Source organism: Aulonocara stuartgranti (assembly GCF_965226115.1).
Source record: "Aulonocara stuartgranti genome assembly, chromosome: 14".
NCBI lineage: Eukaryota > Metazoa > Chordata > Actinopteri > Cichliformes > Cichlidae > Aulonocara > Aulonocara stuartgranti.
This window is the reverse complement of record NC_138950.1, coordinates 23,082,647-23,107,076: the sequence shown is the minus strand read 5'-3', so window position 1 is coordinate 23,107,076 and position 24,430 is coordinate 23,082,647. Positions and strand designations below refer to the sequence as shown.

Here is a 24,430-nt window from a genome sequence, read left to right as displayed (position 1 = left end):
CGTGACCTGGATGACTGAGAACCTTCACAGAGCTACTGTGCAAGCTACAGTTGTGAAGCTGTCCTTTGGTGACATCTGTAGGCAACACTGAGGAGGTGCAAACTAGTGTGTTTTCCACTAATTCAATCAGAGAAATTATGTCTAAGTCGGTTTGTTTGGGGCCAAAAACCTTAATGTTGTGTTTGTGTTATTACACTCTTACTTTTAATATTGACAAAGTATTTAATATTGTTACTCTGACAATTACATTAACAAAGTTACATTATCATAGTTATGTTAACATAAGAAGTTGTAATACTATTTGCATTATTTACATTATAATTTAAAACATTGTGGATATAAAGGAAAATAGAAATACAAATTCAGATCAAATCATTGTCATTTTCTAAATGAAAATAACACACACATATATTAATTTATCATTCATCTATATGAAGTATACATTAAAAATGCACTTCCACCGCTAAGGTTTAAAAATTACTTGTTCAGCATAAAGTTCTTTTTAAAATCTGATTATTTCAATGATGTCACCATGAATAAACTATATTAACCGACAGCTGGCTGACTAAATCCCCTATCTGAGAAAAAAAGGAAGGAATGCATTTCACGTTGGCTGTGCTGCAATATTTACACAATCTATAAACAAGAACTGATCAACTGTCACACAGCATCTGTGCAAGTGTCTCCACTGTGTGTAGATGTGTACATAGGAGTGTTACAAAAGATCACACCAAGGAAGCAACTAAAAGGTATGATAGAAACAACACATAATTTCTTTTCAACATCTTTATTTGAAGTTTTTCAAAATCACATAAAGTATGAAAAACAATAGTGTCAGAAGATGACACTGAATGCCCATTTCATACATGAGGTGTCCAATATTTAACAATGAAAATCAAGCATAAACAGACCAACCGTTCTGAATGACTGCAGACTTTCTCTTTCTTTTTCTTTTTTTGCTCAGTTCAGATATTACAAACAATTTTTCTTCAAACTTCATGTGTAGCTAGGTTGGCTAAGCATTTGACCTTGACCTTCACTGTTAGTACCCAAGGTCAATGTTGACCCAGAAAAATTATAGTATATATTGTTTCAAGGTCAAAGATCAGGGATCAGTGTGTTGTTATAAAAGCAGGCTGATGTAGCATTTTTTAATAAAACCAGCCCAGCACCAGCGTGACGCAACAGAAACGACATAAATTACTAAAGTTTTCGTATGACCACTTTCTTTCTGTGGGGATTTGTGCTCTCTGAAGCTCTTGTTCAATTCACTTCAATTCAGTTCAGTTGAAATAAATTCAGTTTAACCTATATAATACCAAAACAGAACAACGGCTGCTTCAGGGTACTTAAACTAAAACATACAATGAACATTTAACAGTATTTCTAAAGAACACAGCACAGCACTGGAAAACACTAGATGTCTTTCTGAAGTGATGTAATCAAATTTAAAGAAGTGCTTCCTCCTTTGTTATGCTCTTCAGTGGGATGTGCGAACAAAATACAAAGCAGCCACCTAAACTTTGCTCCCACAGAGGTTGATCTGGTTGGTTATAGTGGTACATGCTCACTGCAAATTGTTTGTTACTCTACTAAAACAAAAGCCCTCCATGACGCTTGGACATTCTACTATTCATCACACATTCATGGAGTTCCACAGGAGTCTGTGCTTGTATCAGTAATTTTTACATTATACATGCTTATACATCGTTAGTCAATTTAAATAAAAATGTAGCACTGATTTCTTTCATCTACACAGTATCTCTTAAATGGAAACTTTCCTATATAGGAGTGATGCTGAAAATATAGCTAATGCTTGCATTTTTTGTAGGCTGGACTATTAATCCAAAGTAAGTAAATAAATGGCAGATAGAAATGAGTCCTGCGTTTCATGTATGCGCAGGACTGGAATTTTTGGCCGTTTTAGTGAGGGCACACAACTCTGTGAAAACAACTGAAAACGATAGTGTGGACATGGAGCATTTTCAAACGAAAATGCCATTTTTAAATTTATCCGGGCTAGTGTGGACGTAGCATAAAGCACCTTGAGGTGACTGTTATTGTGAAGTGGGGTTACATAAATAACTCTAAATTGAACTGAATAGTGTTAAAAGAAAAAAAAAGTCACAGCCATGAAAGTAAACAGATAAAAGTTCAGTAAACTTGGTTTATGTTCTTCATAATAATGCTAAAATATTTTATGGCTAAACTTGTGAAATGAGGTTAGGACATGACCTTTGAACACTTAATAGTTGATATGTTACACTATTTTGATTGTCCTTTTCCATTTTGTTCTTCATATCTTTCATGGCACAGTTTCTGCAGATCAGAGACCTGTTGTAACAAATAGTAAAGAAGCGTAAATTAACCACAGATCACACCAGAAATGCATTTTTCTAGTCATAAATGAACATATATCCTTAACTAGAAATCAAAATCCACACAAACACACATGCACGCGCAACAATACAGTCTTTAAAGACAAATGAGAGCAGAAACATACCCCTCTGACAGCCCATTACTGCATTTCCTGGACGTTTTCACCTTTCTTCACTTTTTCCTGACTGAAATTTGTAAAAACTGTATTACTTCAATAGTTAGATAATAATGAATGATGTAGGATCTTTTTATTAACAACAAGTAATAAACCACAATGAACCACAATGAAAACACCAATGAAAACACCAATGAAAACACCTCACTACAAATGAAACTGGGAACTTGTAATAAAGTGATTATCAGTGTTGTAGGGCTCAGCATGACTCCTGGAAATGTTTAAGGTTAAGCATGTTTTATGTCCTGTGAGGACCATAATAGCTTTTAATTAACCCCAAAACACAAGCTTATGTCTTGATTTTAAATAGCATATGTTATTGGACTCAATTATTAAATCAATCAAACTATTCAAATTATATATCATATTAAATATATGTATTTTAAAAAAATCTAATGTGAAGTTATTCTAGCTCATTATTCTCTATACACACATACTGTGGTCCTTTCAATATGGAAAAAAACCTAAGAAATGTCTACATCTGTACTCGTGTGTTGCTTTTCATACTTTAAGACTTCAAACTTCTGGTCTTTGTAAGACTTCTTCCCCGTAGTTAAATAAAGGAGGACAATGTCGCAAAAGAAGGTTCCCTGTTGAAAAGAATTTTATTCAATTCTGTGATATATATGTAAAAAAAATGCTGTTCAATTCATTTAATATCATGTTGATTTAATTATTAATGATACTCACAGCTCCCATCACAGCCAGTCCTGAACCAATATTGACAACCAAGGGGACTATGGCAAACTTTCCAGCCTGTGGAGGAGATCAGAAACCCAAGAGATGTTTTTAAATAGGAGTTTATTACAATTTATTTTTGTTCAAAGAGCAAAGACTGCAGTGCTCTTTTCAAATCATTCCTTTTTTCTTTTCTTTTTTTTTCACCAGTCCCGTTTGGTTCTTTTGCCATCAGAATTATTGTCTAAAGGCAAAGAAAGAGGACAACCCACCTGACCCCACCACAGAGAAAACTGCACCCACCCCGTCATCCACTCATCTTCCAGACTACACAAGACAATAGACACCCAGGCTGAGTTCTTCTCCTGTATCTCCTGTATCTCCCCCATCTGCAGAGTGAGTTCCTGGAGAGAGGAGACCTCCTGCAAGATATAACAGCCTCCCCCACCAGTTGAAGAGCCCCTCAGGTGGCTCGATGTACTGGCGGCACCCTGCGCCAGGGCTGAGCCCCCATACACCCATACACCCACCCACAACCCCGGCGACATACCAACCAGGACCCAAGGCCCAGCCAGGGCCCCAGCCCGGAGACGGAGCACCCTCAGACCAAACTATAACCCCCCACCCCCACTAGGTGATGGAGCTGATCAAAGGAGCCCAGAGCAATTGATTTGATGTGGTGGCAGAGGCTGTATCTATTAGATAATTTCTATATTGGTTAGAATTTTCCCGTTCATGAGGACTGTTTTCTTGGCAATGCATAGGGCAGTGAAAAAAGTTAAGTTAACTGATAAATCCACTTCCCATTTTGCAATAGGAAGTGATATTGATTCATCTGTTTTAGAAAGCATTCTGTATATTTTGGAGAGTAATTTTGGGGTTTTACGAGTAAGAAATTGTACCACACTCGATGGTGTTTGTAGTTCAACTTGACAGGGTTTAAATTTCTTTTTTTTTACTATGGATTTAATTTGTTGATATTCTAAAAATCTTTTCTTGCAAATTCTTGCAAAAGAGTTTATCAATGCAATCACCCCAGAGAGATTGGTTTGTGAGTTTTGGAGAAAAAGTAACACATCATCCGCATAAAGTCTGATTTTATGTTCCACGTTCTTGCAGTTTATGCCCTTAATTACTGTATTCTGTCTAATTGTCAAATCATTCCTAATAACCCCTCTCCTAAGAAGAGAGGATACTACTACTAATAATAATGGTATTTTTGCATTGGTGTTATATGTATTGGCTTTATTACATAAATTATCTTATTGTAATGCATTGGCACCATTTATGCATTCATTCTGTCACTGATGCATTGTACATACCTTCCCATATACCAGGATATGAAATCGTATGCCATAAACTTTGTATAGAGATCGATAGCTTTCACCAGCAGCATTTTTAAAGTATCTTGCATGTCTGTTAGAGAAGAAAACAAAAATATAAAAAATAAAATAAAGATAAACATAAATAACCTTTAGGTAATTTAGAATGGTTATGGTTCTTTATTCCTTTCATAAGTTGTAAAGATGATTACATGTCTGTGCACCATGCCAACAAAGATGCTCTGCAGTGAGCCTCACCTGAAGTTAAATCCTGTTGCGATGCTCTTGTTGGAGACAGTGGCATCCAGGCGAGTGAACTGGTACTCTGGATTACAGTGAGAGGTGCCTTTGTCAAGGTCACAGTCCCACTGTATCACAATGCCAATAGCGCCACCCTAACAAAACAGCCAAAACATGCTTATTCTAAGATTTTTATTTTTATACATGTATTCAAATTTGGATACTTGTATGCATTCCATTAGTGGTGTTTTACCTGCGTTCATTCACAGCTGTATAGAAAACATTTGTTAAACATTAGCTACATCCTGCTAGTACCAGATCAGACCCCTTTAATCCTTCAGAACACGAAGAACTAATTCTTCATGGCACTGAACATTCCACAGAGAACAGTCCACATGACATGACAGAACCACACAGCTGCACATCAAGGGGATTAATTTCCCATTTCACCACATTCCACAGGTTCTCTGTTAGCTCTTGTGACTGGAGGCCATTATAGTTAAGTGAGCTCATTGCCATGTTCAAAAACAGTTTGAGATCAGGTTTTGTCAGAGTTTTGTGACATGGTGCGTTATCCTGCTGGAAGAAGCTGTCAGAAAATGGGTACACTGTGGCTATCAAGGAATAGAACTACAGAAAGTAATCTTGATCATGTCTTAATTCCTAAATGGATTGACTTGGTGCATTGTAATTGGCTGATTAGATATTCCACTTAATGATCCCAAATCATTAAGTGGAATGATTTGGGACAGTTGAACAGTTGTACCTAATGAAGTAGGAAACATGAGAAACTTTGTTCAGTGGGACATGTTTCGGTTGTCTCACAATTTCTCCCAAGAACAATGAGCAAAGGTCATGACTAATAACAGTAACTAAAAAAAAACCTTTAAGTCATGGATTCAGTCATCATAATTATTTTGGGGTATAAACTCTATGTGTGTTAGAAAGTAACATTTGAGGTTATATCACATTAACACAATCTTGAGAAAATACAATGTAATACTAACAAGTGTGGCCATGTCTTGGAAGTTGTATCCAGCTCTTCTCGTAATGTCTCCCAGGCGAAAGATGGGGCAGTAGGGGTATTGCTTCTCATCATATCTGCATTTCTTCAAGTAGGATTGATCAGTTGTTTTGAGGATGTTGGACCTCAGAGTTAAGAAAAACACATATTTATGGATGTGAACTGCTTATTGCACACAGCAATATCCAGCTAGTCAGCAAGTACAAGGAGATATTGTTGTAAATGTTAAAGAGGACTTACTTTGAAAATGAGAATTTAGGAAACTGGATGAAATTCTTGATGTAGATGGTGAAGTTTTTAGCATTTTTGAGCAAAGGCTTTCTGTGAAAACAAAATGTTAAGTAAATATACATTTTTGTGAATAAATGTATAAGACAACAATAAAAACAAATCAAAGTCAAACCTTCCTGTAGCAGATAGAGAGGGATTGTGATTGAATTGCTGAGTGGGAAATGAACCCATCTATGACCCAGTGCTGTTTAATGTGAGCTGATACAATACTATTATAAGACTGGGTCATGAAGCTGAGTGTCTCAGTGTAGGACATCCTTAGTTTAGATTTAGTGCCAAACCTGTTGTGCTGACCCGATAAATGACAACTACACGTGATTTGCCTGAATGTTTGTGCATGTTAGTGCAGAGAGAAAGGAGGATTGGTCATTTCAAATTTGTCCTCACTGTGGTTTGATGTTTTTTTCAGTTGGACACCAGCCAAATATTTCACAGGTCCCATTGGACTTTTCATTGTTTCTTATGCATTTGCCGCTCATGACTCCTTTAGACAACAGACAACAAAAAAAAACCTGTTTAAAAACATCTAGATGATCATGTGAAAAGAGTTTCTGATTCAGACATGTTTCACAATACTGATTTAATATCAGGATGTTTCTTTCTCACCATGACCAGACTCCACCATCTTTCCCTTTTTACAGTCCTCGTCAACACTACAGTGGCCATTAAGCACTTTGTGGCTCTGAGAACAAAAAAAGGACAGAGGCAATGTAAAAAACAAAACAAAAAACACAACACAGAACCAAGTGTGATATAGTATATCGAACTAAATGATAAATACAGTGGGGCAAAAAAGTATTTAGTCAAATCAAATCAAATCACTTTTATTGTCACATCACATGTGCAGGTACATTGGTACAGCACATGTGAGTGAAATTCTTGTGTGCGAGCTTCACAAGCAACAGAGTTGTGCAAAATACAATAATGTAAACAAGCAAAATACAAGAATGGCTACATCTGAAACTAATAAATATATGTACAATATATAATAGTATATGCATTTCTGGATGTGTATACTAAATATTTTTCTACGTGTGTGTGTGTGTGTGTGTGTGTGTGTGTGTACACATATTTTACAATTTAAATAGAGTAAACAATAAATAAAATATATAAAATAAAATATACAGAGTTGAGACATGTGCAAAACAGTGGCATTACTGTACAGTGTGTAGTGCATAATGTTAAAGTTCCAGTAGTGAAGCTGAGGTGTCTATGACGTGTTCAGCAGTCTGATGGCCTGGTGGAAGAAGCTGTCTCTCAGTCTGCTGGTACGGGACCGGATGCTGCAGAACCTCCTTCCTGATGGAAGTAGTCTGAACAGTTTATGGCTGGGGTGACTGGAGTCCTTGATGATCCTCCCCGCTTTCCTCAGGCACCGCTTCCTGTAGATGTCTTGGAGGGAGGGAAGCTCACCTCCAATTATCCGTTCAGAGCACCGCACTACTCGCTGGAGAGCTTTGCAGTTGTAGGCGGTGCTGTTGCCATACCAGGTGGTGATGCATCCAGTGAGGATGCTCTCAATGGCACAGTGATAGAAGGTCCTGAGGATGCGGGGGCTCATGCCGAATCTTTTCAGTCTCCTGAGAAAGAAGAGGCGCTGCTGCGCCTTCTTCACTGTTTTGTTTGTGTGTACTGACCACGTAAGATCCTCAGCCAGCTGTACACCAAGGAACCGGAAGCTGCTCACTCTCTCCACAGCAGCGCCGTTGATGGTGATGGGGGTGTGTACTTCTCTGCACCTCCGGAAGTCCACTATCAACTCCTTGTCAGCCATGAATCCACATGGTAGGTTTTGTAAAGAATTTATTCGTAAATCAGGGTGGAAAATAAGTATTTGGTCACCTCAAACAAGGAAAATCTCTGGCCCTCGCAGACCTGTAACGTCTTCTGTAAGAAGCTTTTCTGTCCCCCACTCGTTACCTGTATGAATGGCACCTGTCTGAACTCATCATCTGTATAAAAGACACCTGTCCACAGCCTCAAACAGTCAGACTCCAAACTCCGCCATGGCCAAGACCAAAGAGCTTTCGAAGGACACCAGGAAAAGTATTGTAGACCTGCACCAGACTGGGAAGAGTGAATCTACAATAGGCAAGCAGCTTGGTGTGAAAAAATCAACTGTGGGAGCAATCAGCAGAAAATGGAAGACATACAAGACCACTGATAATCTCCCTCGATCTGGGGCTCCACGCAAGATCTCATCCCGTGGGGTCAAAATGATCATGAGAACGGTGAGCAAAGATCCCAGAACCACACGGGGGGACCTGGTGAATGACCTGCAGAGAGCTGGGACCAAAGTAACAAAGGTCACCATCAGTAACACACTACAACGGCAGGGAATCAAATCCCGCAGTGCCAGACGTGTTCCGCTGCTGAAGCCAGTGCATGTCCAGGCCCGTCTGAAGTTTGCCAGAGAGCACATGGATGATACAGCAGAGGATTGGGAGAATGTCATGTGGTCAGATGAAACCAAAGTAGAACTTTTTGGTATAAACTCAACTCGTCGTGTTTGGAGGAAGAAGAATACTGAGTTGCATCCCAAGAACACCATACCTACTGTGAAGCATGGGGGTGGAAACATCATGCTATGGGGCTGTTTTTCTGCCAAGGGGACAGGACGACTGATCCGTGTTAAGGACAGAATGAATGGGGCCATGTATCGTGAGATTTTGAGCCAAAACCTCCTTCCATCAGTGAGAACTTTGAAGATGAAACGAGGCTGGGTCTTCCAACATGACAATGATCCAAAACACACCGCCCGGGCAACAAAGGAGTGGCTCCGTAAGAAGCATTTGAAAGTCCTGGAGTGGCCTAGCCAGTCTCCAGACCTCAACCCCATAGAAAATCTGTGGCGGGAGTTGAAAGTCCGTGTTGCTCGGCGACAGCCCCAAAACATCACTGCTCTCGAGAAGATCTGCATGGAGGAATGGGCCAAAATACCAGCTACTGTGTGTGCAAACCTGGTAAAGACCTATAGTAAACGTTTGACCTCTGTTATTGCCAACAAAGGTTACGTTACAAAGTATTGAGTTGTATTTTTGTTATTGACCAAATACTTATTTTCCACCCTGATTTACGAATAAATTCTTTACAAATCCTACCATGTGGATTCATGGATTTTTTTCACATTCTGTCTCTCACAGTTGAAGTGTACCTCTGGTGCAAATTACTGACCTCTGTCATCATTTTAGGTGGGGCAACTTGCACAATCGGTGGCTGACTAAATACTTTTTTGCCCCACTGTACATATGTAAATGTAAGTCAAAAATAAGGGATACAAAGTCAGAATTTACAAATATAACACAAAAAGTAAATTTCAGTATATTTAAAGCAGTCAGAACTTGTTAGCATCCAAGAATATCTTAATCTAAAATAGAAGATTTCTGTATTCTAGCAACATGGTGAATATGAAAGTTAAATGAAGCCAAGGGTGTTAAATGGATGCATGTCTGTGCTTTTTCTATTTTACTAGAACTCAACCGTTAAAAATGGCACATGCTGCATGATACCAAAAGGCTCCCCTGCAAGTGTCAGACCCTGCTCTCGGTTTCGGTCAATATTTATAAGAGCAAATTTTTATAGCTGTTTGTTTCTTCTTAGCTGATGGCTATCAGGCAGGCAACCCAGAGAGTCTTCTGGGTTTACATACTGTATATTGTGAGCTGAAAATAAATCATGAATACTGACACACATACACACTCATATGATGATGATGGAGGTGACAAAATGGGTTAAGAGGTGTGAGGAAAACACTTCTCTGCTACCGTGCAAACAATATGTTACCATGCAGGAGAGGAATTACAGGTCAGCCACAAACCAATGTGTATGACTTTAAACACATCACGCTATTGTCAGGTGGGCCATGAAGCACTGGAGGAAGCCTCCCCAGTCTGTTATATTCACATGCAGAGTGATAAAGTAGTTTCATAAAATATCATTCTTCCACATTCTGGCACTTTATGGTGTTACCTATCTCATGTAATCACTTATTGAAAAAAAGTTTTTTCCTGTAAGTAACAGACAAAATGAAACAAATCCCCTAAATAAATAGTGGATACTCTCCTTAGAGTTAACATCATTTACTTGCAACACAGTATGACACACTCTATCTAACCTGTACTTGCAAGAGGAAACTGTCTGTGGTGTGGTGCATGCTAGAAAAATTGGGCTGGCAGGTGAAAGGTTAAAGTGAAAGTGAAATCAACAGGAGAGGCAATATTTCCGTTGTCAGTAAAACAAGGGAATGTTAGAAGAATTGTTTTATTTGATGGCAAATGAGTCTGTAGAATGACCAGCAATTAAAACTGAGACAACGACCTGATCATCACCGCTGCCATTCATCAAATCTAAAAACAATGAAAACACCTCTTAGTTAAAGTTAGAAATACCATCACTGTGGTCTATTATGTCCAGTCAGTGATTTAAAGTGAAAACAAAATGTTCTCACCTCAGCACAGTAACCCATCTTCTGGTTTGGTGTCTCTAAGAAGCTGGTTACAACAAACAGAACATCTTCACCCTGAATGACAAAAAGAAAATAACAGACAAAATGTCAAAGTCTCATCAGCAGTGCATGGCTTTAATCTAGTCTGAAATAATAAAAGTGTTCTCACCTGTGGGGGGATGACATACTCCTCAGGTCCCCACACAAGCAGACCAGATTCACTGGTGTTGGTCACCGCAGTTCCCTTCACTTTAGTTATGACAGAACTCTGGATGGCATCATCTATCTCCTGGTAGCCTTGCTTGACTATGAAAACCCACCTTTAAATCAAAGCAGAACTACCCAGTGTTCTCGCAGGTCTTTGGTAAAAGCTTTGGTGCAAACCTTATGCAGATATTTTATATGTTTTTGCCTTTTTCAACTGTCTTTTGTGACATACAGTATGCATTGAGGGGTGATACTGCTAGTCAGGTGTATCAAAGTGGTTGGCTTAGTGGGACTCTCTAACCTTGCAAGGCCTGGAATGAAGAGTTTGTTTTTTTGTTTACATTGTTATTATTATTAATTAATTAGTTCCATAAGTAAATTGCCCAAATGAACTGGCTGTGTGACTGAACTTTGATTTCAACATATTGTGGAGGCTCAGGGGTCCTTTCATCTCTTAAAAAGAACCAAAATGGTTTAGTCCACACTGCGATTTACATTGTTCGCATAGGCAGAATAAAATACTTTAGCATATTTAGCAGATTGGAGGTTATACTGAAAGCTTACAAATACTAACCTCAAGTAAAATTTGGGCTTATTGAATGAGGGACCAGTGGTTCTCAGAGGACGTGCTGTGAGACAATGAGAACGTTCGGAGGACTTTCCGAATGTTTCCTGACTCTGTGTTTGCAAGGGGCACTTTAAACCACGGCCAGCTACTGGCTCTGAGATTGTAGCTGTTCTCCAGGGCAATAAACTTGGTGTAGTTTAATTATCGCTTCTCACTTTCTGCTTTATTTTGATAGTTAATTGTCCCTTGTGCTTTTCATTTAGTTTTGCTTCGCCTTCTCACATCCTCCGTGATTTAGTTCAAATATCTACTTCCCCGATTGCCCTTCTGTGTTTATAGAAAATGCCATCTTCCTGTGTCATCTGTCCCATCAGTCTCCTGGTCCCAGTTTGTTCCCATGCCTCAGTTTAGTTTCTTCTCTTAGGGTTCTGTTTTGCCTTTTGGACTTTTTACAACAGCCAAATAAAGCAGATTGTTTTGTTGCTAAACCCCTGCCTGTGTTCTGTATTTACATCACACTCAAAACAGTCTCCCAAATCAGCAAACTGTGACAATATATAAGCAGTCTCAGCGACCCTCTTCCATGTTGACCCACATCTCTGACGAATGTTTTAAAGGAATAAGTTAGCCAGCGGCTGTACATGACAATCAGTGGGTATTGTTGGGGTGGCCAGTAATGAGCAGTTCATATGCCATGTTCAATGAAAATCAATGATAAAGGTTTTCCACAAAGTCTGCACAGTTTGAAACCTCCCCACATTTGCAATCCTCAAAAATGATTCCTAATAATACTTTTTAGTTGCCACTAAACGATCTCACCTTGTGTCACATCATTTGGAGAAGGACCTGCTGTTTCATTGTGTTCAGCTGTCCTCATTAACACTGTGTCACATCTGATATTAACAGCAGCTCATAGCCAAATGATTTCTTAGTCACATTTGTGTGCTTTTCATATTCTTCTTTATTTGAGGTAAGACCACAGTAACAGTGTGCATTAGCAGTAACCTAATATCTTAGCTGTGAAATTGGTCTAACCCATTTTTCTAATTTTGCTAAGGGATAAAAGCAACATCAAAGCCTCCACTATTAATATAAACAAAGCCCCCCCCCCATGAATGAGTGGGTAGCCCCCCTTTTCCTCCCACTATAACAGGGACTCTCTGATCTTTGTGCTGATAACATTAAAGGAATCCTAACAGATCGTGGTTCAAACACTGCACGTCATAAACCTAATATAATCTGACGCATTTTCACACACCAAAACATTTAAACTCAGTTATAAAGATAAGTGTTGTGTAAAAATTGTTTTGTGCAGACTTATATGCACAGTTCTCTACATTCTACCCACATGACACCTAAAGATTACTGTATGCGGTTTTCGGCTGTCATCGGTAAGCCAGGAATAGACCCCTTGTGTTCCGTTTCCGCCTGTTGTGTCCCAGGTAACACTTTTGAATTGTGTCGGGTAAAGCGAGACGCTGAACCGCATGCCACAAGTGCGCATAGGTTCGGGCAAAAACAAAAAACAAAACAGCGAAAGAGAAACGTTCATGTGGTATTTGCTCAAACGCACAGGTCAAAATTCTGACATTTTAAGCATTTTATTTTTAATTTTGCTTACTTCTTTAAAGTATAAAATAAGCGTGTAACGTGCGAATAGTCTACTATTCAATACAATAAATGAACCGCTCATTCAAAAATTAATATTTTTTGTTTGTTTGTTTTATTCTGTTTACCAAACGATATGCTACAGACAAAGCCCAAATGTTATTATATTTGTTCAGTGACTTATTTTAAGTTAACCCGTTAAGTAATAACATGTACAGTGCAGGAAATTATACGTGGCAATAATGCACTTACCCTATTATGTAACCAATGACAGATAACTGAAAAAGTCTGTGCAACACTCCGACTGCCTTATTTTTTGTATCAATGTATTTTTCTGTTTTGTAGTTCAGTAAGGAGTTGATCGCGGCCGTGGCCATCACGCAGCTCTTAGTCTGCAGTTTGATGTCAGTGTTAAAACGAAACTTGATTGTAATGGAAAGATTCGATGCGAGCTCTTACAGCAAACACCGCGTGGGAGGCGAAAACACACCTCATTGCACAACCACCGCCAAGCGTACATTAGCCACAATATGTATTTAGGTATTACTGTTGGACTTCCCTAGTATCAAAGGCAAGGCAGAATGGAAAAGGTAAAAGAACATCAACACGCAACAATTAACTGTAAAAACAAATTAAGCAAGGAAAAACAGGAAAGGGTCTCCTATAAAATGCCTGATTAAAATCTGTATTCATTGTTACGTTTGTTAATCCAGTTACTTGTTTTTAAACTGCATGATTTGTTATTTTTTAAAATTTACTTATTTATTTTAATCCAATTCCAATCCAATTTTATTCATAAAGAACTTTAAAATACCCAGCACAGGAACAAAGTGGTGTACAGAAAATAAGTTAAAACAATAGAAAAACAGAAAACAGCAAAATAAATAAATAAAACATAAAATTAAAACAGCCCTACATTAAAACAAAAACAAGATAAAACAGCATCGAATCACCTAAAAACAACTGAAATAAAAATAAAAACCAACATCTCACGTGGTGTCGGTAAAGAGGTGGGTTTCCAAGAGTGACAGATAAAGAACTGGCCTGTCTAATCTCTAAAGGAAGCTCGTTCCACAGTTTTGGAGCTTCTACAGCAAAAGCACGATCTCCTCTAAGTTTACGGCCAGTCCTGGGTATCTTCAGGAGCAGCTGATCATCTGACCTGAGAGAGCAGGTGGGTGTATAAGGCTGTAGCAGCTCAGAGAGATAAGATGGGGCTAGGCCATGGAGAGCTTTCAAAGTAAATAAAAGAATTTTAAAATGAATCCTACAAGAAATGGGCAGCCAGTGAAGTGAAGCTAAAACAGGGGAAATGTGCTCAAACTTTCGAGTGCCAGTTAAAAGACGAGCTGCGGCATTTTGCACCCTCTGTAGATGACTAATATATGATGCGCTGACCCCAATATAAAGTGCATTACAGTAATCCAGCCGAGTGCTAACAATGGTGTGGATCACTGTCTCAAAGTGCTCAAAGAATTGGCTTTATTTTTGCCAGCTGCCTGAGGTGAAAGAAGCTAGATTTTACCACTGCCTTAATTTGATTGTTAAACTTCAGATCACAGTCCACTTTGACCCCTAGGTTTGTGACAGTTGGCTTAACATACTGGGCCAGGGAATCTACATACACATTGGGGTCTCAGTGGGGCTACCAAAAACCATCACCTCTGTCTTTTTATCATTGAATTTTAAAAAGTTAACAGACATCCAAACCTTAATGTCATCGAGACACTGAAGTAATGGCTGTGTAAGGTATCTGCCTTTTTTCTTTAGAGGGACATAGATCTGACAGTCATCAGCATAAAAGTGGAAAGCAATGCCGTGCTTTCTCAGTACAGAACCAAGAGGAAGCAGATATAAAGAGAAGAGGAGGGGGCCTAGAACTGAGCCCTGTGGGACACCACACAAGAGGGGAGCGGAGGACGACACATAGTCACCGAGGCTGACACAAAAAATTCGCCCCGCCAAGTAGGACCTGAACCACTCCAGTGCTGGGCCCCTAATGCCCACCCAGTGCTCCAAACGAGAGAATAAAATGGCATGATCCACGGTATCAAACGCAGCTGTCAAAAAAAGCACAAGAACAACACAGTCCCCAGCATCAGTCGCTAAAAATATGTCATTAAAAACTTTTAAAAGGGCTGATTCAGTGCTATGAAAGGGTTTTAAACCAGATTGGAAAACTTCTAACACATTTTGCTTTTCCAGGAAGGCCATTATTTGGCTGTAAACTACCTTTTCAAGAATTTTGGAAAGAAAAGGTAGTTTGGAGATAGGACTGTAATTTGCAAGAACCGTAGGATCAAGAGCAGGTTTTTTAATCAGGGGTTTGACTACTGCATGTTTAAAATCTTTAGGGACAACACCTGACATCAGACTATGGTTTACCAGCTCAAGAACCAAAGGACCAACTGTAGGTAACACCCCTTTTAAAAGTCGAGGAGGGACAGCATCATTTGGAGACCCTGCAGGCTTAAGATGACCAACAGTCTCCTTTAAAAAGGACAGAGTCACAGGCTCAAACCTGTCAAAGGCAGCAGAGCAGGAAACAGAGACTGAGAGGTCGTGAGCATGAGGAGAGATTTGAGCCCTTGTGGAGGAGACCTTGTCAATAAAAAAGTGTAAAAAATTTCACAGGCTTCTGATGAGGGCTCGATACAGTCAGTATATGGTGCATTAAGAACAGAGTTAATAGTTTTAAATAAAACACGGCAGTTTGACAAAAATAATGTCATATAAGTGTTTTCTTTTGGCATCTTTTGCAGTTCTTTGATATTGACGCCAACAGTCCTTCAGCATCTGGAATGACACTTGTAGTTTGTCCTTTTTCACTTGCGCTCAGCTCGACGGCAGTCGAGTCCGACAGCTCGGGTCATGTCGTTCAGCCAGGGCTCAGATTTAGTTTTAGGCAGTCTGGTTTTTAATGGAGCCACAGTGTCCATATAGGCACTGACGTTGTGTTGTTTTTAAGCCCCCCCCCCCCTTAACTGCTTTTCTGTTTATTTAATTTGTAATGTAATCACTTATAATCCCGCCTTAATTACCCATTAAGATATAAAATTGAAATGCTTTGGATTGTAAACAGTTAATTTGCCGTGATACTAGATTGTAACTACAGATATTTGGTTGGAAATTACTCACAGGTAAAGTTCAAAAATTAAAATTGCATTTAACAAAACCTGCGATTTGTTTTCATCATGACAAATCTGCCTCTGCAATACTGTTCAGATCTATTTTAACAAATCCCTGTCTTAATAATAATCAATAAAATGAGAAAAGAAACACATTTTCTAAAAAAAAAAAAAAATCAAATCAAATCATATCACTGCATGTATGGATGACTAGTAGGCATACTGTGAAAAAGTCATTCATGAAATAATATTGTTGCACCCACAACGTCGTCATGGGGCTGGGACTGTGACCTAGGGATCATGCGTTATTTTTGGGTTTGATGAATATTTATTACTTTCATTTGTCTTCTCGAATGCTTATGGTTGTTTGTTGGTGTGATCTGCTCCTGGTCCCTTGCTTCCCTGTGCACGAGTTGGAGTGAGTTTGTGTGTTTGTGTGTGTGCCTGGAGAGCCTCCTGCCTTTGAGCCAGCCACACCTGGGATTAATCCCTCACCTGTTGCCGATCTGCCTATCAAGGAGCCCTACTTAAGAGAGCAGTGGAGCGGCAGTTGGTGTGGGATAGTTACATTAGGAACACAGTTAGTTGTCGAGCGTATATGATTATGATTTCTGTTATCTCTTGTGGAATGGTTTAAGTGTTTTTGTTGGCTGGTAGATAGGACTGTACTGAGTGTGGCATCTTTTGTTTCTAGGTCAAATGCATAGGCACCAAGGAGGACAAAGCTTCAACACATCAAGGAGAGGAATCACAACTATTAAGCTAGGCGGCTGATATGTATTTGCATTTGAATGTGTTAATAATGTATGTTTAAATGCTTTGATTATTTTCACGTTGGCTTGAAATAAAATATCTCCCTCTACTGTTACTCCAGTGTACTGCAACACACTGCAACTTCTGCATGCCTGTCCTCAAATGGAGATGACCAACATCCTTATTACACATTTTTCCCTGATTTGGGGTTGGTTATTACTGCTGCCCACCTGGAAAGCATTAGCAAAAGGCTCCGACCACACTTTGGGATTCAATCATCGAGATCAGGGGTGTCAAGCATCAAGACGGATAGTTTTGAAAAATATGAAGGAGAGGATAAATGTTGGACTATTTACTACATTTCCCTACGTTTTAGAGCTTTGGCTACAAATAAAGACCTTCCCCGTGGTCAGAAGAGGTCCTGTTTTTTACAATGCGTTTCCATAAAAAAGGCCACCTGCAGTACCTTCACAGCCCACCAAGCCCAAACTCCCACAGTAAGACCAGATCTCAATCCTTATTGTTAGCCCAAACCTGCTGGAGCAAGGATTGTAGCTCTCATGGTGAATGGCATAATGTAACCTAGTGGTTAATATTAAGATGGCAAAACTTTGTTCACATTTCTAGTTGTTATGGTTTGGTAGGGTCTGTATATCGCCCAAGGTGACAGAAACACAGTACCAACACAGTTCTAGTGCACCCTCTCTGGGCTCTGTTCTTCTTTGGTTTGGCCACAGCTAAATCAGCAGCTGGTGGTCTATAACCACCCAAAACCTTGCCATTCATAAACAGCTGGAGTCTCTTTGCCCTGCATCTCACACCACAAAACCAGAGTAGTGGCTTGTCTTCTGGTATCAGCCTTACTTGATGTCTTACTTGATAAAAACACACCTCAGTATTCAGTTTGGGTGCATCCTTCGTTATTAGCAGGGGCGTCTCTAAATTACCTGTGACCCACACAGCTTAGCACCTGAAGTAGATCAAGAGAGTCCTTCTGCATTCATGGAGGATACAGAACAAGATCACATGTTTAATCACTGATAATGCACCCAACATGATTGCCTGTGCACAACTTTTAAGTGCAACATGGGCATTTTTTAGGTTCACCACAAATGTTTTTTGAGAAATTGCCAGGGAACATGAGCATCGCTTTCTCCTAAAAGTTCTGTGTGTTCACATGGATTACTTTGTGTGTGTGTTTTCAGAGTCTGTTATTCCTTATAACCTGTTCACATCTGTCTTGGTTTTGATTTTGCATCTCAGTCTCTCAAACTGCCTCCAACACTGTACTAAGTGTTCATTTCTTTAATGATGAAGAAGAACAAGGATCCTCTGAGTTGTTGTTCTTATCATCCAATTAGCTTAGCAAATGTGGATTTTAAACACTTGTCTAAACTACTGATCTTACATTTGAAAACCATGTTACTAACAATTATTTCCCTCAATCAGATTTGTAAACCAAAAAAACCCCAAAACAGTCATTCCTTGTTTCTTTTTTTTTTAAAGACAAATGTTTAATATAATTTACCAACCCCCTACTCTATTATAGCTACTCTATTTGTCCTTATATTTGTCCTTGTTGTCATAGGTTGGGCTAATGTCTCTTCCCTCCTGATTAACCTTCCTGCAGACAGAATTTAGGAATTTTGGATACAATTCTTGATGTAGATGATGTAGCTTTTAGCATTATTGAGCATTAACATTCTGTCCAAACAAAAAGTAAATATACTTTCTTGAGAATGAATGTATAAGAAATGATTAAAACAAATCAAGAAATCAAACTTTCCCATAGCAGATATAGAGGGATTGTGATTGAATTGCTGAGTGGGAAATTAACCCATCTATGATCCAGTGCACTTTAATATGAGCTGATTCAATGCTAAAAGAGTGGGTCATGCAGCTGAACGTCTCGGTGTAAGACTTCAGTGGAGTATAGAGACACAATCAAGGAGCTAAGGCACATCAGAAATGAAAACAGATCATCAAGACATACTGTAATGATTGTAAATAGTGCAATTTTCAGCATGTGAAAAATTAATTGAATGTCCAAACATGTTTGTTTTTATGGAACTTTAACACTGATGTTAGAGTCGCTTTTATGATATAATGTCATACTTGGCGCTCTTCTGGACAGAGATCTCTGGTGTTCTTCTTACTGGAAACCCTTTCTTGGATGTCTGCCACCGTGATGGTTACTGGACCCTGTTCTGGGAAGTTGCTATGGTCTACACTTAGAGCCACTAGCCACTGAGCATTGTGGTTATGGGTTGCGTCCTTCTCCCATATGCTCTTCCAGTACTGCTCCATCTACAGGCTTGCTGGCACTGTTCTCATATTGTTCCCCTGCTACTGAGAGTACACCTTGGATGGTTCTGTGGAGTATTATCCTGCCTTCTATTTCTCTGGTATACCTCTTCAATCTGGCCAAAGCTGTGAGTCTTTGCTTGGCAGTTTCCAAAGCTTCAGGTATGGACAGATCGCCATACTTCTTAGGCACCTTCTTCATTACACCTTTCTGTAACTCCATTAGTTGGCTAACTTCCTCTAGTCTCCTTCTCCATGGAGGGTGCTGCTCTTTGTGGCTTCCCTTTTTGTAGCCAAGCATCTCATTAATCACTGCTGCCGCAGTGTTGATCAGCTGATAAGTCTTGGTGATGGTTGCAGTAGGAATTGTTCAGTGTTGTATTCACATCATTAAGTAGACCTTTAGAGGGCACTTCGTGCCAACATGTTAACTAGCTATGGAGGGTCCAGGTTTCAAGTGTCGCCATGATCCTATCTTTCAGGTTAGTTCCTCTCACACTTAACACCCCTTCTACTATTGTATTTGGGGCTTGGTGCGCAATCTTGGGTTGGGGTGATGATGATATCTCCCCCGACCTTTTCCTGGCTCCCTCTTGCCGTAGTATACGTGTTGTACCTCAGCAATCTCTAACTGTGAGAGCAGTTCCTTATACTAGTTGTTTTCCCATCAGATTCCATAGGTCCCACATCCTATTCATGTAACCCCTTCCACTTCATGTCAACAAGCATGATACTTGCACATTCGTCTCTCTCTACATAAATAGTGTAGTTAAGCACCATGGTGTTTTTTCATATAACAAAAAAGACATATCTCTGTATATGTACTTGTGTGTTGCTTCTCAAATTTTGAGATTTTTTGTGCTTCTATTGTCTCTAAGATTTCTTTTTCTTTGTAAAATGGAGAAGGATAATGTCACAGACGAAGGTTTCCTGTAAACAGAATTTAATTCAGTGCTGTGACATTTAAACAATCTTGTTCCAGTCTTTTAAGAACATTTATACTTATTAATGACACTCACAGCTCCAATCAAAGCCATCCCAGAACCAATATTGATGACTGTGGGGACAATGCTAAACTTTCTAGCTTATGGATGTGAGTAGAAATACAATAAGCATGTGTTTGAATGTGATTTCATGTGAATTTATCTTATCTCTTTTTTAAGAGAGATAAAGAGAGCTGCATTGTAAATCGTCTACTTTCTTTTACATTAACCAACCACTTAATTAGTTAAACCTTGTTAATACCTGCTCCACCCCTAACGAGGATATTAATGGGGCGATTGTGGCTCAAGAGTTGTGAGTTCGCCTTGTAATCAGAAGGTTGCCGGTTCTAGCCCCGGCTTGGACAGTCGTGGTCGTTGTGTCCTTGGGCAAGACACTTCACCCGTTGTCTACTGGTAGTGGTCAGAGAGCCCGGTGACGCCAGTGTCCAGCAGCCTCGCCTCTGTCAGTGCACCCCAGGGTGCCTGTGGCTACAATGTAGCCAGTGTGTGAATGGGTGGATGACTGGATGTGTAAAGCGCTTTGGGGTCCTTAGGGACTAGTAAAAGCGCTATACAAATACAGGCCATTTACCATATTAGTTTTTTTCTTTGTGAAATAATGCCTTGTGTTTTGTCTAGGCTTCACCTCCTCTGTCCTGGGTGCTGCTGCCTTAATCAAGTTTTTATTAACAGCGTGAATGGCCCAGGAGAAGAATCTGTGAGTCTGGAGGTGCACAGGAGACAATTTAACTAGTGATTCCAAGCCTTAAATGCACTGGACATTTATCATCCATATGCTAGTCTAGGCAATCTATTTAAATGTTCTTGTGTTACCAGATGAGCCTGTCTAAATGTGTTATTAATTGTTAACAATTACCAGTTCTATTTGCATTTTTGTTGTCATTTTTTAATGAGTAATATGTAAACTACACATCCATGTTTCTGGGAGAATCAAGAGTGCTTACTAACCATCTCCATTTGCACTATTTGCCTATTTGCACTACTATGCCTCCTTACTTGAATATTGTATATTGTATATTGCATAGCTTTTTTTTTTTGTTATACGTAAAATTGTATTGTATTTATTTAAATTTTTACTTTTTAATTATTTTATTTGCATTTTTTAATCACTAGGGTTTGAGAGTAACGGAATTTCTATTCTCTGTATGTCCTGTACATGTGGCAGAATTGACAAATAAAGTTGACTTGACTTGACTTAACAGTGGCTACTGATTTGCAGTAGGCGGATGCAGGCGGATTAGGATTATCAGCAAATTCAAACCCAAGAGAGAGAAGCTCATCAAATGCAGGTAGAGGCACTAAAGGCCTTAATTAAGCACCCTGACAGCAGTTGTCATGCACAACAGGAAGGTTAAAGGAAGCAGAGGAAGTGTTGAAAGTGGCCAAACTTGTTACTTCTCTCCTCAAATCATCAAATCCAACCTAGTTATATTCCACCCACTGGGGCAGAAATGCTAGTTGCTTCTGCTTATGGCATTCCTAGACCTTCATTGTTGTTGCTTTTTTGTTGTTGTTGTTGTTGTTTATTGTGTTGTTTTTTTTGAAAGCCATTTCATCAGCCTGAAATGCACTGACTTCCACAGACTGCCTTCTGGGCCTCAAAAGACATGAGTTGAGTAACACTGGTCCAACGTACAATAACGATTTTATTTTTGAAAAAACTTAAAAGAGAGGAAGAGAAAGCAAACTAAAGGAAGTCATCTGCTAACGGTCAACATCCTTCAGTTTGCTTTCTCTTTCTTTTCTATTTGATACCCCAATTTTACTTTCCTGGGGAAAGATTGGACTCAGTGTACATTAACAGTCCCCTAATAAATTAGTTGTGGTGTAAAGGTGAGTCTGAGGTGGGTTGAACTAAACAATTTGGTATAATTTGTAAGAGCTGAAAGTGGAATCAGAGAATCTCCACTTTTTCAGGTTTTTTTGGAATCAAAGTTTAGTCACTCAGCCCAATTATTTCAAGCCATACAGACCTCAACTGCTCTGGGAGTTAAAAAACAAAAACAAAAAACAAAAACAAAAAACACTAATATAAGGGTCCCCCTGTCACTGAGCTCCTAGATAGTCAGTAGCGCCTTTCCCATGACTATGACAGAACCTGTGTAACATCTCTACATTTTGTAATAGAGAACACCAAAGGAATACTAACAGAAATATCACTATCACTACATCTTAAGGATGTTCTACGACACTGTGGTGGCATCTGCTATCTCTAATGCTGTGATCTGCTAGAGTGGTGGAATGGCAGAGAGGGACAGGGGGAAACGTAAAAAACTGGTCAAGACGGGCAGCAGGTCAAGACATCAAGCAGGTTTGGGAGGACAGGATGTTGTCTAAGCTAACATCCATCATGCACAACACCTCCCACCCCTTCTATAAGACTGCACGAGCACTGAGCAGCTCGTTCAGCAGGAGACTTTTACACCCACAGTGTAGGAAAGAGCGCTACCACAGGTCATTGCAGCTGTTAGAGTCTATAGCACAGTTTAACATGGTTATCCTACACATCACCTGTTTAATTGACATATCATATGTTTTTTAATTACTGCTACTCATTTGCAGCTTGTTTGTATGTCCACTGTATTTTCGCCATTTTTCCATTTTGTAGTCATAATGAGCTCTCCATCATGCAGCCCTTCAGAGATGTCAGCATTCATAGAGGAACCTTGTTTATGAAAAGCTTGAATTTGAGCTTTTACAGTAAACAGCCAGCAGGAGGCAAAACAACAACCCACTGCACACTATATTATATTAAATATTACTATTATTGTACGGTCCTCCTTACAATATAAAGCACCTTGAGGCGACTGTTGTTGTGATTTGGCACTATATAAATAAAATTGATTTGAATTTAATTGAACTGTATCTCTGAGATGCTGCTCAGCACTGTCTCAGATAAAAGATAAAAGACTAACCAAACACAAAAACTGAAGATGAAGCAGCAAGGAAGCACAATCAGGAAAGAAGCTGTAATCAAATGTCTCATTAAAATCTTTGCTTGTTTTAATATTTTTACATTACTCATTTCTGTTTTTAAACTGATGGACTTTGTCCAATTTTTTCACTCATGTGTTTTTCATACAAAGTACACATTGACTTTTTTGTTGTTTTCATAATTCCCTTTTTAATTGTAATAGTTTTTAAGTAATAGTCACCTCAAGGAACGTTAAATGATGTATGGTAAAGACCCTGCAATCACACAGGTCTCAACATATAGTTATTAAAGTCTTTCAGTATTCAATCCCTGTTTTTATTAATGAAGGTGTTACCTAAATAACAAATCATTTTGCTCCAATATTAAAAAATGTAATATCAATGCAATCACATGGACCACTGAGGTATCAAAGACTCTAAACGTGACAGTAAGCCAACTTTCCAAGGAAGATACTTTTCATACTACCATAACCATAAGCTTTGCTCTTTTGCACATCGACTATTTATTTCAGTGCAAACATAATAACACAGCTGCCAGGAACAGCAAAACATGCAAAGAACAGTGATATAATCATAGTAAACACTGAGATTGATCGTTGATACCACATGCTGACAGAAAAATAGAACTGAAACACGGAGTCTTAAAAACAGCAGTAAACATTTCCTACAAGCATGCGTTGTAGAGATTTTTATGGGGTACTTGTACAATCAACTTAAATAAAGGATGTGACACCTTGACCCGTATAAAGAATTTCCCAACAGTAACCATGCGCTATCACTGAGTACTGCAGAGGTATGGTTTTGAGTGGTGGAAGTATGTGACCTTTAATATATTTGCAAGTTGCAAGGTAACAAAACCACACAAAGTATCACCACATTTGATACAGTGTAAACAAACAAACTATTATACTGTCACGTTATTACACTGTCACATTAAGACTTACATTTTGATGCTCAGTTTACTCTTGAAATATATTTTTTTTGATGAAAACTAACATTTAGTCTCAATAAATGGGTGAAATCTGGATAGTATTGAAGTATTGAAGCCTTTTGATTTTTATTAAACAACTTGCTACAACACCCACAATAAACTTCAGCAGTTTGCCTAGCAACACAGCCATTGTGACTGATGTGGGTAAAATGTATTACTTGTCTTTTGATTACAGTAGCTAATGATCACTTTATGTATTCATGCGTGGCTTTCATAAGGGGGCCTCTTGCCCAGGAAATATCAGCAAGCTTCCACAGGAAGTGGTCTAAAGCAGAATGTCGCAGCAGGTGCTTTCTGCTTTCAGTCAGAAATACAATATCACTCTTTGAAATGTAATTATCTACACATTTCAGTTAAAAATGTAGCATTACTAGCATTCA

At 39.0% G+C, this 24,430-nt stretch overlaps 1 pseudogene across 1 annotated transcript; it reads right to left on the bottom strand.

Moving 5' to 3' along the window:
• Positions 1 to 777: 777 nt before the first annotated feature.
• On the bottom strand, positions 778 to 13,701 carry LOC309687708 (P2X purinoceptor 5-like; annotated as a pseudogene). The gene is made up of 13 exons (XR_014280741.1): positions 13,189 to 13,701; positions 10,723 to 10,873; positions 10,557 to 10,628; positions 6,716 to 6,791; positions 6,497 to 6,593; positions 6,059 to 6,139; positions 5,802 to 5,943; positions 4,813 to 4,949; positions 4,555 to 4,648; positions 3,245 to 3,310; positions 3,062 to 3,144; positions 2,504 to 2,564; positions 778 to 2,334 (listed from the first exon to the last, which is right to left on the bottom strand). The product of XR_014280741.1 is annotated as a P2X purinoceptor 5-like (transcript).
• Between the last annotated feature and the right edge of the window lie 10,729 nt (positions 13,702 to 24,430).